This window comes from Solanum lycopersicum, chromosome 11 (assembly GCF_036512215.1).
Source record: "Solanum lycopersicum chromosome 11, SLM_r2.1".
NCBI classification, from domain to species: Eukaryota; Viridiplantae; Streptophyta; class Magnoliopsida; order Solanales; family Solanaceae; genus Solanum; species Solanum lycopersicum.
The window spans coordinates 21,783,395-21,798,396 of record NC_090810.1 but is presented as its reverse complement, the minus strand read 5'-3'; positions in this window follow the sequence as shown (position 1 = coordinate 21,798,396).

Below are 15,002 nucleotides of genomic sequence, written 5' to 3'. Positions count from 1 at the left end.
GCATGCCATTATCGCCTTAAGGCAGTACAAATGGTCAAACGACGTCAGGCGTGGTAGGACATCACCACCTTTGGACAGCAAACACGGTCTAACGACGTTAGGCGTGGCATGACATCACCGCCTTGGGGTAGGCACACACGGTTGAACGATGTTGAGTGTGGCATGCCATCATCGCCTTGAGGAAGAACAAATGTTCAAACAACGTCGGACGTGGCATGACATCACCGCCCTTGGACTGCTTGCATGGTCGGCAACGTCGGGCGTGGCATGACATCACCGCCATTGGACAACACACACAGTAGAACGACATCAGGCGTGACATGACATCACCGCCTTTAGAAAACACACACGGTGGAACGACGTCGGGCGTGGCATGCCATCATTGCCTTTGGACTAGCTGACACAGTCGGATGGCGTCGGGCGTGGCATTCCATCATCGCCCTTGGACGGGAAATACGGTCGACAACGTAGAGCGTGGCATGCCATCAACGCCTAGGGACAACACACACGGAAGGACGACGTTGGGCGTGTCATGCTATCATCGCCTTTCGGCAGCACAGATGGTCAGACGATGTCAGGCGTGACATGCCATTACCGCCCTTGGACAGCACACATGGTGGGATGACGTTGGGCGTGGCATGCCATCACCGCCCTTGGACAGCACACACGGTAGGACTACGTCGAGCGTGGCATGCCATCATCGCCTTTGGGTAGCACACACGGTCGAACGACGTCGGGCGTGGCATGAATCATAGCCTATGGACAGCAAACACGGTCGAACGACGTCAAGTGTGACATGCCATCACTGCCTTTGGATAGCACACACGGTCGAACGACGTCAGGTAGGGCATGCCATCATCGCCTTTGGGCCGTACACATGGTCGAAAAATGTCGGGCGTGGCAAGAAATCACCGCCTTTTGACAGCACACACGGTCAAACGACGTCGGGCGTTACATGCCATCACCGCCTTTGGACAGCACACACGGTCGAACGACGTCGGGCATGTAATGCCATCATCTATTTTGGGCAGCACACACAGTCGAACTACGTCGGGCGTGGCATGCCATCATTGCCTTTGAGCAGCACAAACGGTCGAACGACGTCGGGGGTGGCATGTCATCATCACCTTTGGGCAGCACACACGGTCGAACGACGTTGGACGTGGCATGCCAGCATCGCCTTAAGGCAGCACCCACAGTCGAAAGACATCGGGCGTTGCATGACATCACCGCCTTTGGACAGCACACACGGTCGAACGACGTTGGGCGTGACATGCAATTACCACCTTTGGACAACACACACGGTCGGACGGCGTCGGGCGTGGCATTCTATCGTCGCCCTTTGATGGCATACACGGTCGAACGACGTCGGGCGTGGAATGCCATCATCTCCTTTGGGCAGTACGCAAGGTCGACATCGTCGGGCGTGGCATGCCATCATGGGCTTTGGACACCACACACGATCGACCGAAGTCGGTCGTCGCATGCCATCATAGCCCTTGAACGGAAAACAAGGTTGAATGACGTCGGGTGTGGCATGCCATCATCGCCTTTGGACTAGTTGACTCTATCAGACTGTGTCGGGCGTGGCATGCCATCATCGCCCTTGGACGGGAAACACGGTAGAATGACGTAGACCGTGGAATGCCATCAACGCGTTGGGACAGCACAAACGAAAGGACGACATCGAGCGTCGCATGCCATCACCGCCCTTGGACAGCACACGTGGTCGGATAACGTCGGGCGTGGCATGCCATCACTGCCCTTGGACAGCACACACGGTGGGACGACGTTGGACGTGGCATGAGATCACCGCTCTTGGACTGCACGCATGGTCGGACTACGTCGGGCGTGGCATGACATCACCACCTTTGGACAGCACACACGGTCGATGTGGAATGGCATGACATCACCGCCCTTGAACTGCACGCACGGTCTGACGACATCGGGCGTGGCTTGACATCACCGCCTTTGGACAGCGCACACGGTCGGCAACGTCGGGCGTGGCATTACATCTCCGCTCTGGGACAGCACGCATGGTCGGACGACATCAGACATGGCATGACATCACCGCCATTGGGCAGCACACACGGTCGGACTACGTCGGGCGTGGCATGACATCACCTCCTTTGGACAGCACACACGGTCGAACGACGTCGTGCGTGGCATGCCATCATCTCCTTTGGGAAGCACACACGGTCGAATGACATCGGGCGTGGCATACCATCATCGCCCATAGATGGCAAACACGGTCCAACGACGTCGGGCGTGAAATGCCATCATCGCCTTTGGGCGGCACACACGGTTGAACGACGTCGGGTGTGGCATGCCATCATGGCCCTTGGATACCACACACAGTCGAACGAAGATGGGCGTGGAATTCCATCATAGCCCTTGAACGGCAAACAAGGTTGAACGACGTCAGGCGTGGCATGCCATCATCGCCTTTGGACTAGCTGACACACTCAGGCGGCGTCGGGTGTGGCATGCCATCATTACCCTTGGACGGGAAACATGGTCGAACGACGTAGTGCGTGGCATACCATCAACGCCTTGGGACAGCACACACGGTAGAACGACGTCGGACGTGGCATGACATCATCACCTTTGGGCAGCACACACAGTTGAACTACGTCGGGCGTGGCATGCCATCATCGCCTTTGGGCAGCACAAACAGTCGAACGACGTCGGGCGTGGCATGCGATCATCACCTTTGGGCAGCATACACGGTCGAACGACGTCGGGCGTGGCATGCCATAATCGCCTTAAGGCAGCACACACAGTCGAAAGACGTCGGGCGTGGCATGAAATCACCGCCCTTAGACAGCACACACGGTCGAACGACGTCTAGTGTGACATGCCATCACCGTCATAGGATAACACACGATCGGACGACGTCGGGCATGGCATGACATCACCGCCCTGGGTAGCACACACGGTCAGACTACGTCTGGCGTGGCCTGACATCACCGCCTTTGTACAGCACACACGAGCGAACAGCGTCGGGCATGGCATGCAATCAACGCTTTGGACAGCACACACGGTCAAACGACGTCGAGCGTGGCATTCCATTATCGCCTTTGGGAAGCACACACGGTCGAACTACTTCGGGCGTGGCATGCCATCAACGCCTTTGGGAAGCACAAACAGTTGAACGACGTCAGGCATGGCATGCCAGCATCGCCTTTGGGCAGCACACGGATGATAGACATCGGGCATGGCATGACATCACCTCCTTTGGACAGCGCACACGGTCGAACGTCGTCGACCGCGACATGACATCACCGCCTTTGGAAAGCACCCACGGTCGAATCACGTCGGGCGTGGCATGCCATCATCACCTTTGGGCAGCACAACAGGTCGAACGACGTCGGGCGTGGCATGCCATCTTGCCTTGAGGAAGCACACACGCTTGAATGACGTCGGGCGTGGCATGACATCACCGCCCTTGGACGGCACGCACAGTCAAACGACGTCGGGCGTGGCATGACATTACCACCCTTGGATTGCACAGACAATCAGCAACGTAGGGCGTGGCATGACATCACCGCCATAGGACAGCACACGGTCGGAGGATGTCGGGCATGACATATCATCACTGCCCTTGGGCAACACACACGGTTGGACTACGTCAGGCGTGGCATGATATCACCGCCTTTGTACAGCACACACGAGCGAACAACGTCGGGCATGGCATGCCATCAACACTTTGGACAGCACACACGGTCAAACGACGTCAAGCGTGGCATTCCATTATCGCCTTTGGGTAGCACACACGGTCGAACTACGTCGGGCGTGGCATGCCATCAACGCCTTTGGGAAGCACTAAACAGTTGAACGACGTCAGGCGTGGCATGCCAACATCACCTTTGGGCAGCACACACGGTCAAACATCATAAGGCGTGGCATGCCAGCATCGCCTTTGGGCAGCACACGGATGATAGACGTCGGGCATGGCATTACATCACTTCCTTTGGACAGCGCACACGGTCGAATGACGTCGAGTGCGACATGACATCACCGCCTTTGGAAAGCACCCACGGTCGAATGACGTCAGGCGTGGCTTGCCATCATCACCTTTGGACAGCACAATAGGTCGAACGACGTCGGGCGTGGCATGCCATCTTGCCTTGAGGAAGCACACACGATTGAACGACGTCGGGCGTGGCATGACATCACCGCCCTTGGACGGCACGCACAGTCAAACGACGTCGGGCGTGGCATGACATCACCACCCTTGGATTGCACAGACAATCAGCAACGTAAGGCGTGGCATGACATCACCGCCATAGGACAGCACACGGTCGGAGGATGTCGGGCATGGCATAACATCACTGCCCTTGGGCAACACACATGGTTGGACTACGTCAGGCGTGGCATGACATCACCGCCTTTGTACAACACACACGGTCGAACGACGTCGAGCGTGGCATGCCATCATCGCCTTTGGGCAGCACACACGGTCGAATGACGTCTGGCGGGGCATGCCATAATAGCCCATGGATGGCAAACACGGTCAAACGACGTCAGGCGTGACATGCCATCACCGCCTTTGGACAACACACACGGTCGATAGACGTTGGGCGTGGCATGCCATCTTGACTTTGGGAAGCACACACGGTCGAAAGATGTCGGGCGTGGTATGACATCACCGCCTTTGGGCAGCATACACGGTCAAACGACGTCAGGCGTGACATGCCATCACCGCCTTTAGACAACACACGGTCGAACGAAATCGGGCGTGGCATGCCATCATCGCCCTTAAACGGCAAACAAGGTTGAATGACGTCAGGCGTGGCATGCCATCATCGCCTTTGGACTAGCTGACACAGTCGGACGGCGTCGGGCGTGGCATGCCATCTTCGCCCTTGAATGGGAAACACGGTCAAACGACGTAGAGCGTGGCATGCCATCAACGCCTAAGGACAGCACACAAGGAAGGACGACGTCGGGCGTGGCATGCTATCATCTCCTTTAGACAGCACACATGGATGGATGACGTCGGGCGTGGCATGCCATCACTGCCCTTGGACAGCACACACGGTAGGAGGACATCGGGCGTGGTATGAGGTCACCGCTCTTGGACTGCACGCATGGTCAGACTACGTTGGGCGTAGCATGACATCACCACCTTTGGACAGCACATACGGTAGAACGACGCGTGGCATGGCATGACATCATCGCCCTTTAACTGCACGCACGGTCAGACGACATCAAGCGTGGCATGCCATCACCGCCATTGGACGGCACACACAGTCGGACGATGTCAGGCGTGGCATGCCATCATCTCCTTTGGGCAGCACAGACGGTCGGACGGCTGCGGGTGTGGCATGCCATCATCGCCCTTGGAAAGCACAAACTATCGATCGTCGTCGGGCGTGGCATTACATCACCGCCCTTGGACAGCACATACGGTCGAACGACGTATACCATGGCATGACATCACCGCCCTTGGACTGCACGCACGATCAGACGAATTCAGGCGTGGCATGACATCACCGCCCTTGGAAAGCACACAGCCGGCAACGTTGAGCGTGGCATGACATCACCGCCCTTAGAAAACACACACGGTCGTTAAGGTCAGGCGTGGCATGACATCACCGCCCTTGGACAGCACACACAGTCGGACGACGTCGGGCGTGGCTTGACATCACCGCCCTTGGACATAACACATGGTCAAACAATGGCGGGCGTGGCATGACATCACCGCCCTTGAACTGCACGTATGATCAGACGACGTCGGGCGTGGCATGACATCACTGCCCTTGGACAACACACACGGTCGGACTTCGTCGGGCATTGCATGACATCATCGCCTTTGAACAACACACAAGGTCGATCTACGTCGGGCGTGGCATGACATCATCGCCTTTGGGCAGCACACACAGTCGAACGACATAGGGCGTGGCATGACATCACCGCCTTTGGACAGCACACACAGTGGAACGACATCAAGCGTGACATGCAATCACCGCCTTTGGACAGCACACACAGTCGAACGATGTCGGGCGTGGCATGCCATCATCGCCTTAAGGAATTACAAATGGTCAAAAGACGTTAGGCGTGGCAGGACATCACCGCTTTTGGACAGCACACACGGTCTAACGACGCCAGGCGTGGCATGAAATCACCGCCTTGGGGTAGGCACAAACGGTTGAACGACATCGAGCGTGGCATGTCATCATCGCCTTAAGGCAGAACAAACGGTCAAACGATGTCGGGCGTGGCATAACATCACCGCCCTTGGACTGCTCACACGGTCAGCAACGTCGGGCGTGGCATGACATCACCGCCTTTGGATAGCACACACGGTAGAACGACGTCATGCATGACATGACATCACGCCTTTAGACAACACACACGGTGGAACGACGTCGGGCGTGGCATGCCATCATCGCCTTTGGACTAGCTGACACAGTCGAATGGTGTCGAGCGTGGCATGCCATCATCGCCCTTGGACGAGAAACACGGTCGAACGACGTAGAGCGTGGCATGCCATCAAATCCTAGGGACAGCACACACGGAAGGACGACGTCGGGTGTGTCATGCTATCATCGCCTTTGGGCAGCATAGAAGGTCGGACGACGTTGGGCGTGGCATGCCATCACCGCCCTTGGACAGCACACATGGTCAGATGATGTTGGGCGTGGCATGCCATCACCGCCCATGGACAGCACACACGATAGGACTAAGTCGGGCGTGGCATGATATCACCACCTTTGGACAGCACACACGGTCGAACGACGTCAGGCGTGGCATGCCATCATCGCCTTTGGGCAGCACACACGGTCGAACGACATCGGGCGTGGCATGCCATCATAGCCTATTGTCACAGACTTTTTGATTCGGACAATGTTCCGTGAGGCACTTGACGGCTTACTCATGATTCTTGCACGTTCTTGCAAACTCAAGTAAGCCTAAAACTCGAATCGCTAAGAAAATAAGAAGTAAGACAGAACTTTGGAAGAAGGAACTTCTATTACTTGAAAAATGATTGGATGCTTTACAAGTAAAATAATCTACTATTTATACTACTCTAATGCTGCCTAAGAGTTAGTAAATAAACTATACAAGTTCGTAAGACTATGCCTACAAGACAAGCTTCTAAGTCTTCCAAAAAGGACTCCTAGATGCTCCTAGTCTGCCCCATGATCTGCACAAGCCTCCCAAAGGCTTGAAACTGATGAAACTGCCGCCCCACTACCATGTGTAACAGCTGTAACGGTTGTAACTGCCGTAACAGGTAAAACTGTTGTAACGGCTGTCTCTTCACCTGCTGCTGGCCCCCTTGGCTGCTGACCTGCTTGGTCAGCCTGCACCCTTGCGCCTGCTGCGTTTGGTGGCTGCCCAGTTGGGTGGCGTTCAGCCTGAATGGATGGCGGGACGTCACAATCTCCCCCACCCCATGATGCGATGATCGCGACGCATTGCTGCAAGAACTCCTGAATTTTGTCTTTGAACTGCCACAAGTCTTCGTACTTCTCCCATGTGGCTTCCTCCGGAGTTTATCCCTTCCAATGTACGAGAAACATGGCACTAGCCTTCTGTCCTCGTTTCCGCTTGGCTTGGTAATCTATGATAGCTTCAATTTCTCAATCATTCGAGGCAGTAACGGTGATAGGGGGCTGTTGTGACTTGTTCCAGCTAGGATCGTCCTTATCCTCATGATAAGGCTTAAGGACGCTTGCATGAAAGACCGGGTGGATCTTGAAGTGTGGAGGTAACTCCAACCTGTATGAAATTTTACCCACCTTGCAATAATTTTGAACGGACCCTCATATTTCCGCACCAGATTGTGATGCATGCCCCTAAATGCCTTAAACTGCCTCGGATTAAACTTCACCAAAACCATATCACCTTCTTTGTAGTTGGTGGGACGACGCTTGAGGTCGGCGAACTTCTTCATCCTCCTTGCCGCCTTGCTCAAATAAGATTTGGCAAGATCGAGTTGCTCTTCCCAACCCTTGGCAAGGTTGTAAGTGCCCAAACTCTTCCCCTCGAACAAAGTTGGCAATGAGTGCGGAGTTTGGGGTTGCTGGCCTGTTGCTAACTCGAACGGTGTGCGCCCTGTAGATTCACTCCTATGCAAATTGTAAGAAAACTGCGCCATGTCTAGGAGCTTAGCCCAATCTTTCTGATGTGCACTAACATAGTGCCTAAGATAGCATTCAAACAAGGCGTTGACGCCTTCAGTTTGGCCATCAGTTTGGGGGTGGAAACTAGTGGAGAAATGAAGTTTTGAACCAAGAATCTCGAAGAGTTCACTCCATAAGTTCCCTGTGAAACGAGGATCCCGATCACTAATGATGAACCTCGGCAGCCCCCAATACTTCACAACATTTTTAAAGAACAATTGTGCAGCTTCCTTAGCAGTACAACCGGCTGTGGCAGGCATGAATGTAGCATATTTGGAAAATCTATCTACTACGACCATAATAGTGCCAAACCCGTTTGACTTTGGCAAAGAAGTAATGAAATCCATAGATATGCTCTCCCATGGACGATAAGCTATGGGTAATGGCTCCAACAGCCCTCCTGGTTGCCTTTGCTCTACCTTGTCTTGCTGGCACACTAGACAAGTCTGCACATACTTCTCGATCTCTTCCCGCATACGTGGCCAGAAATAGAAGGCCTCCACTAACGCCCTCGTTCTCTTCTGTCCCGGATGCCCAGCCCACGAAGTGTCGTGGCTTTCCTTGATAATACACCGCCTGATGAACCCTAACTTTGGTACATAGATCCTCCGGCCAGTGGTAAGCAAGAATCCGTCTTCTACCTAAAACCGTTTGGTTTGTCCTTGAGCAGCCAGCTCCATAATCTTCTTGGCTTCCGGATCGCGTTGCATACCATCTTTGATTGCGCCTTGAAACTCACTACGGACTGAGGAGATGGCCGCTAATTCAATCTTTCTGCTCAATGCATCGGCTACCACATTGCCCATTCCTGGTTTGTACTCCAAGTTGTAGTCAAATTCCGCTAAGAAATCGTGCCAACGAGCCTGCTTTGGTGTGATCTTCTTCTGCGACTGAAAATAACTAGTGGCAACATTGTCAGTTTTTACTACAAATTTGGAGCCTAGTAGATAATGCCTTCATGTGCGTAGACAATTCACAATGGCCGTCATCTCCTTCTCCTGCACAGTGTACCGTCGTTCCGCTTCATTCAGCTTCCGGCTTTCGAATGCTATGGGGTGCTTCTCCTGCATCAAGACTCCCCCAATGGCAAAATCAGAAGCATCCATATAGATTTCGAAGGTCTTGGTGAAGTTAGGCAGCATCAAGACTGGCTCTTGAGTAACCGCAGACTTAAGACCCTCGAACGCTTCCTCGCATTCCTCACTCCACAACCAAGGCCTGTTCTTCTTCAGCAGCTCGGTCAGTGGTGTAGCAATAGCGGAGTACCCGCTGATGAACCTGCGATAATAATTAGCAAGTCCAAGAAAAGAACGTAGCTCGGTCATTTTCGTAGGCGCTTCCCAATCTTGGATCGCCTTTACCTTTGCCTCGTCCATACGAACCTCACCTTGGCTGATCACATGGCCCAAGAAATGTATCTTTGGTTGGGCGAACTCGCACTTCTCCCGCTTGACATAGAGCTGATTTTCCCGCAAGACTTTGAAGACCTTCTTCAAGTGCTCTACATGCTCCTGCAAAGTGCTACTATAGACGACTATGTCATCTAAGTACACCACTACGAAATGGTCCAAGTAAGGATGCAAAATCTTGTTCATCAGCGTGCAAAATGTGGTAGGTTCGTTGGTTAAGCCGAAGGGCATCACCAACCATTCGAATGCTCCATACCTTGTCACGCATGCTCTCTTTGGCTCATCCCCCTCTGCAATGCGCACTTGATAGTAGCCTTTCCGGAGATCCATTTTGGTGAAGTATTTGGCTTCTCCAAGACGATCAAACAAATCTGCGATCAGCGGGATTGGATACTTGTTCCGAATTGTGATCTTGTTGAGCATCCTGTAATCAATGCATACACGCATCGACCCATCTTTCTTCTTCTGAAACAGCACCGGCACTCCATAGGGTGCCTTGGATGGACGAATATGACCTGCTTCGAGGAGCTCTTTCAATTGCTTCCTTAGTTCTTCTAATTCAGGCGGAGCCATGTGATAAGGTGCAAGCGCAGGTGACTTGGCTCCCGCCTCCTACTCAATCATATGATCTACCTCGCGCCTCGGAGGTAGTGTCTTCGGCAGCTCCTCCGGCATCACATAGCTGTTTTCCTGCAAAACAGATTCTATGATAGGTGGCAGTGGCTGCATAGCACCATGGTCTTCACTCGAACTTGCGATGGTGGCTAAAAAGGTTGGCGCTCCTTTCTTCAGGCCCTTCAAAATTTGCATGGCCGACAGTTGGGCATATCCGTCTTTCTTCGGCACCCTAATAAGAGGCACCATACAAGACCCTTCCCCCTCCATCACCATGAGTTGTTGAAGGTAGGGATCAATCATCGTGTGGCAATGTTGAAAGAATTCCTGCCCAAGAATGACATCGGATATATACAAAGGAGCTACGGTAAAGTTTGTCTTACCTTTCCACCGTCCCAAAGTGATGCTGACCCCTTGAGCAATTCCACACACGGGAGTTGGTGGGGCATTGACCATTTTGAGGCGATTGTTGCTTGGAACAATTTTCAGTCCCAACTTCTCTGCCGCCGCCTTGGTCATGATGTTAGACTCAGCCCCGGAATCTACCATGGCTCGAAATGCTTGCCCATTGATGGAGATATCCACATATTGTGTGCTGAAATCCCCCGGGTTGTCAGCCTGCTTTGCTATGGCACCACAGATTCCAACCATGCCAACTGAGTGGTGTCTGCCGGTTTCGCCTTGTCTTGTGCCTCCTTTTCCTTCCGCTCACGGACGATGGCACTAAGACTCTTCATCTCTGGGCACCTGGCGTAACCGTGTGGTCCGCCACATATATAGCACCCGTCTCCTCTGCTGGACTGCGTCCGCTTCTCCGAGAATTTACGACATTCAAACCATCTGTCATCGGACTTGGGTGTGTCTTGCTGCTTGGGTTGTGCCGACTGTTCTCTGCCTCGGCCACGGTCTCCCCCGCCTTTAGCTTGATTGCCCTTTGCCTCCTTGCCCTTCGCCTTGTCCAAACGATCATGTTTGAAATCTGTCAAGGTCTCGGCCTGAGTGATGGCCTCATCGATGGTTTTTACATGACGCCGCTCTAACTCGGTCCTCGCCCAATTCTGCAGCCCGTCCATGAAGGTGAACAACATGTCATCCTCCATGAGTTGGGGAATCTGGAGGTTCAAGATTGTGAACTCTTTCACATAGGCCCTAAAACATCCCGTCTACTTCAACTCCCGGAGCTTGCGTTCAATTTCATAAACAGCATTGTTGGGGAAGAAAGCTTTCTTGAATTCCTCAAGGAATTGTTCCCATGTGTCGATGGTGCGTGTGCCCCTCTTGATATCGGCATCTTTGCGTTTCCACCCCAACATGGCTACGTCGGAAATATACAACACGGCAGTGTTGATCTTGTTTGCATCGCTCCTGACCTGATTACACCTGAAATAATTTTCCAAGTGCCATAAGAAATTGCCTACCTCTAGGGCGTCTTGGACACCCTTGAATGTTGGTGGCTTGGGAACCTCGACTCTGGACTCCCTTTCCTGGCCAAATGATGTTGATGCTCCAATCTCCCTCTCTTCTTCGAGGGCTACTACCTTGTTCTTCAGTGTCTGGATCGTCGTAGTGGCGTCCACAACCTGAACTCCAAGGATGTAATGGATTCCTTCAACTCCAATTCAGTCCGCTTGCGTAGATCCAACTCCTTCCGGATGGTGTTAACTTCTTCAAGGGAATTTTCTTCAAGATTTTTGACATCGCTGCTCAACCCATTCAAGCGCTGCCCCAAAATCTCAACAGCAAGCCTTGCCCTCTCAACGCTGGCAATCCATTCATGTCCAACAGTGACGTCTATAACGTCTTCGCTGACATCGTCTTCACTTTCCTCATCTATATTCTCCTGGAAAGATGTTTGTCCGTCGCCTGGTGGAGGATCATTTGGTGGCAGATCGCTTGATGGTAGACTGCCTGATGGCAGACCGCCTGATGGGACACTGCCTGATGGCAGACCGCCTGGTGGGATACTGCCTGATGGCAGACCGCCTGGTGTGAGACTGCCTGTTGGCAAGTCGCCTGGTGGAGGGTTGGGCAGACTGGGTTCGTTGCCCTTCTTGTTCTTTCCCTTCTTGCTCGTAATTCTCTTACGATGATCCTGCTCTGATACCAACCGTCACGGACTTTTTGATTCGGACAATTTTCCGTGAGGCACTTGACGGTTTACTCACGATTCTTGCACGTTCTTGCAAACTCAAGTAAGCCTAAAACTCGGATCGCTAAGAAAATAAGAAATAAGACAGAACTTTGGAAGAAGGAACTTCTATTACTTGAAAAATGATTGGATGCTTTACAAGTAAAATAATCTACTATTTATACTACTCTAATGCTGCCTAAGAGTTAGTAAATAAACTATACAAGTTCCTAAGATTATGCCTACAAGACAAGCATCTAAGTCTTCCAAAAAGGACTCCTAGATGCTCCTAGTCTGCCCCATGATCTGCACAAGCCTCCCAAAAGCTTGAAACTGACGAAACTGCCGTCCCACTACCATGTGTAACAGCTGTAACGGTTGTAACTGCCGTAACAGGTAAAACTGTTGTAACGGCTGTCTCTTCACCTGATGCTGGCCCCCTTGGCTGCTGACCTGCTTGGTCAGCCTGCACCCTTGCGCCTGCTGCGCCTGCTGGCTGCCCAGTTTGGTGGCGTTCAGCCTGAATGGATGGCGGGACGTCACACTATGGACGGCAAACACGGTCGAACGACGTTAGGCGTGACATGCCATCACCGCCTTTGGACAGCAGACACGGTCGAACGACGTCAGGTAGGGCATGCTATCATCGCCTTTGGGCCGCACACAGTCGAAAGACGTCAGGCGTGGCATGACATCACCGCCTTTGGACAGCACACACGGTCAAACGACGTTTGGCGTGAAATATCATCACCGCCTTTGGACAGCGCACACGGTCGAACAACGTCGGGCGTGGCATGCAATCATCACCTTTGGGAAGCACACACGGTCTAACTACGTCGGGCGTGGCATGCAATCATCGCCTTTGGGCAGCACCAACGGTTGAACGACGTCGGGCGTGGCATGCCATCATCTCCTTTGGGCTGCACACACGGTCGAACGACGTCGGGCGTGGCATGCCATCATAGCCCATGGACGGCAAACACGGTCGAACGACATCAGGCGTGACATGACATCACCGCCTTTGGACAGCACACACGGTCGAACGACGCTGGGCATGTCATTCCATCATCACCTTTAGGCAGCACAAACGGTCGAACGACGTCGGGCGTGGCATTCCATCATCACCTTTGGGCAACACACACGGTCGAACGACGTCGGGCGTGGCATGCCAGCATCGCCTTAAGGCAGCACACACAGTCGAAAGACGTCGAGCGTGGCTTGACATCACCGCTTTTTGACAGCACACACGGTCGAACGACGTCAGGCGTGACATGCCATCCCCACCTTTGGACAGCACACACGGTCGAACAATGCTGGGCATGGCATGCCATCATCACCTTTGGGAAGCACAAACGGTCGGACGACATCAGGCGTTGCATGCCATCATTGACCTTGGACGGCAAACGCGGTCGAATGATGTCGGGTGTGGAATGCCATCATCTCCTTTGGGCAGTATGCACGGTCGACATCGTCGGGCATGGCATGCCATCATGGCCCTTGGACACCACACACGATCGAACGAACTCGGTCGTGGCATGCCATTATAGCCATTGAACGGCAAACAAGGTTGAATGACGTCGGGCGTGGCATGTCATCATCGCCTTTGGACTAGCTTACACCATCGGACGGCGTCAGGCGTGGCATGCCAGCATCGCCCTTCGACAGGACACATGGTCGAATGACGTAGAGCGTGGAATGACATCAACGCCTTGGGACATCACACACGGAAGGACGATGTCAGGTGTGGCATGCCATCACCGCCCTTGGACAGTACACATGGTCGGATGACATCGGGCGTGGCATGCCATCACTGCCCTTGGACAGCACACACGGTAGGACGACGACGGGCGTGGCATGAGATCACCGCTCTTGGACTGCACGCTTTGTCGGACTACGTCGAGCGTGGCATGACATCACCACCTTTGGACAGCACACATGGTCGGCAACGTCGGGCGGGGCATGACATCGCCGCTCTTGGACACCACGCATGGTCGGACAACATCGGGCGTGGCATGACATCACCTCCTTTGGACAGCATACACGGTCGAACGACATTGGGCGTGGCATGACATCACCGCCTTTGGACAGCACACACGGTAGAATGATGTCAGGCGTGACATGATATCACCGACTTTAGACAACACACACGGTTGAACGACGTCAGGCGTGGCATGCCATCATCTCCTTTGGGCAGCACAGACGGTAAGACGACGTCGGGCGTGGCATGCCATCACCGCCCTTGGACAGCACACATGGTCGGATGACGTCGAGCGTGGCATGCCATAACCGCCCTTGGACAACACACACGGTAGGACAACGTCGGGCGTGGTATGAGATCACCGCTCTTGGACTGCACGCATGGTCAGACTATGGGGGGCGTGGCATGACATCACTACCTTTGGACAGCACACACGGTAGAACTACGCGTGGCATGGCATGACATCAGCGCCATTAAACTGCACGCACGGTCAGACGACATCGCGCGTGGCATGATATCATATCCCTTGGAGGGCAAACACGGTCAAACGACGTCAGGCGTGACATGCCATCACCGCCTTTGGGCAGCACACAGGATTGAATGACGTCGGGTGTGGCATGCCATAATATCCCTTAGATGGCAAACACGGTCAAGCGACGTCAGGCGTGACATGCCATCACCGCCTTTGGACAGCACACACGGTCGAACGTCGTCGGGCGTGGCATGCTATCATCGCC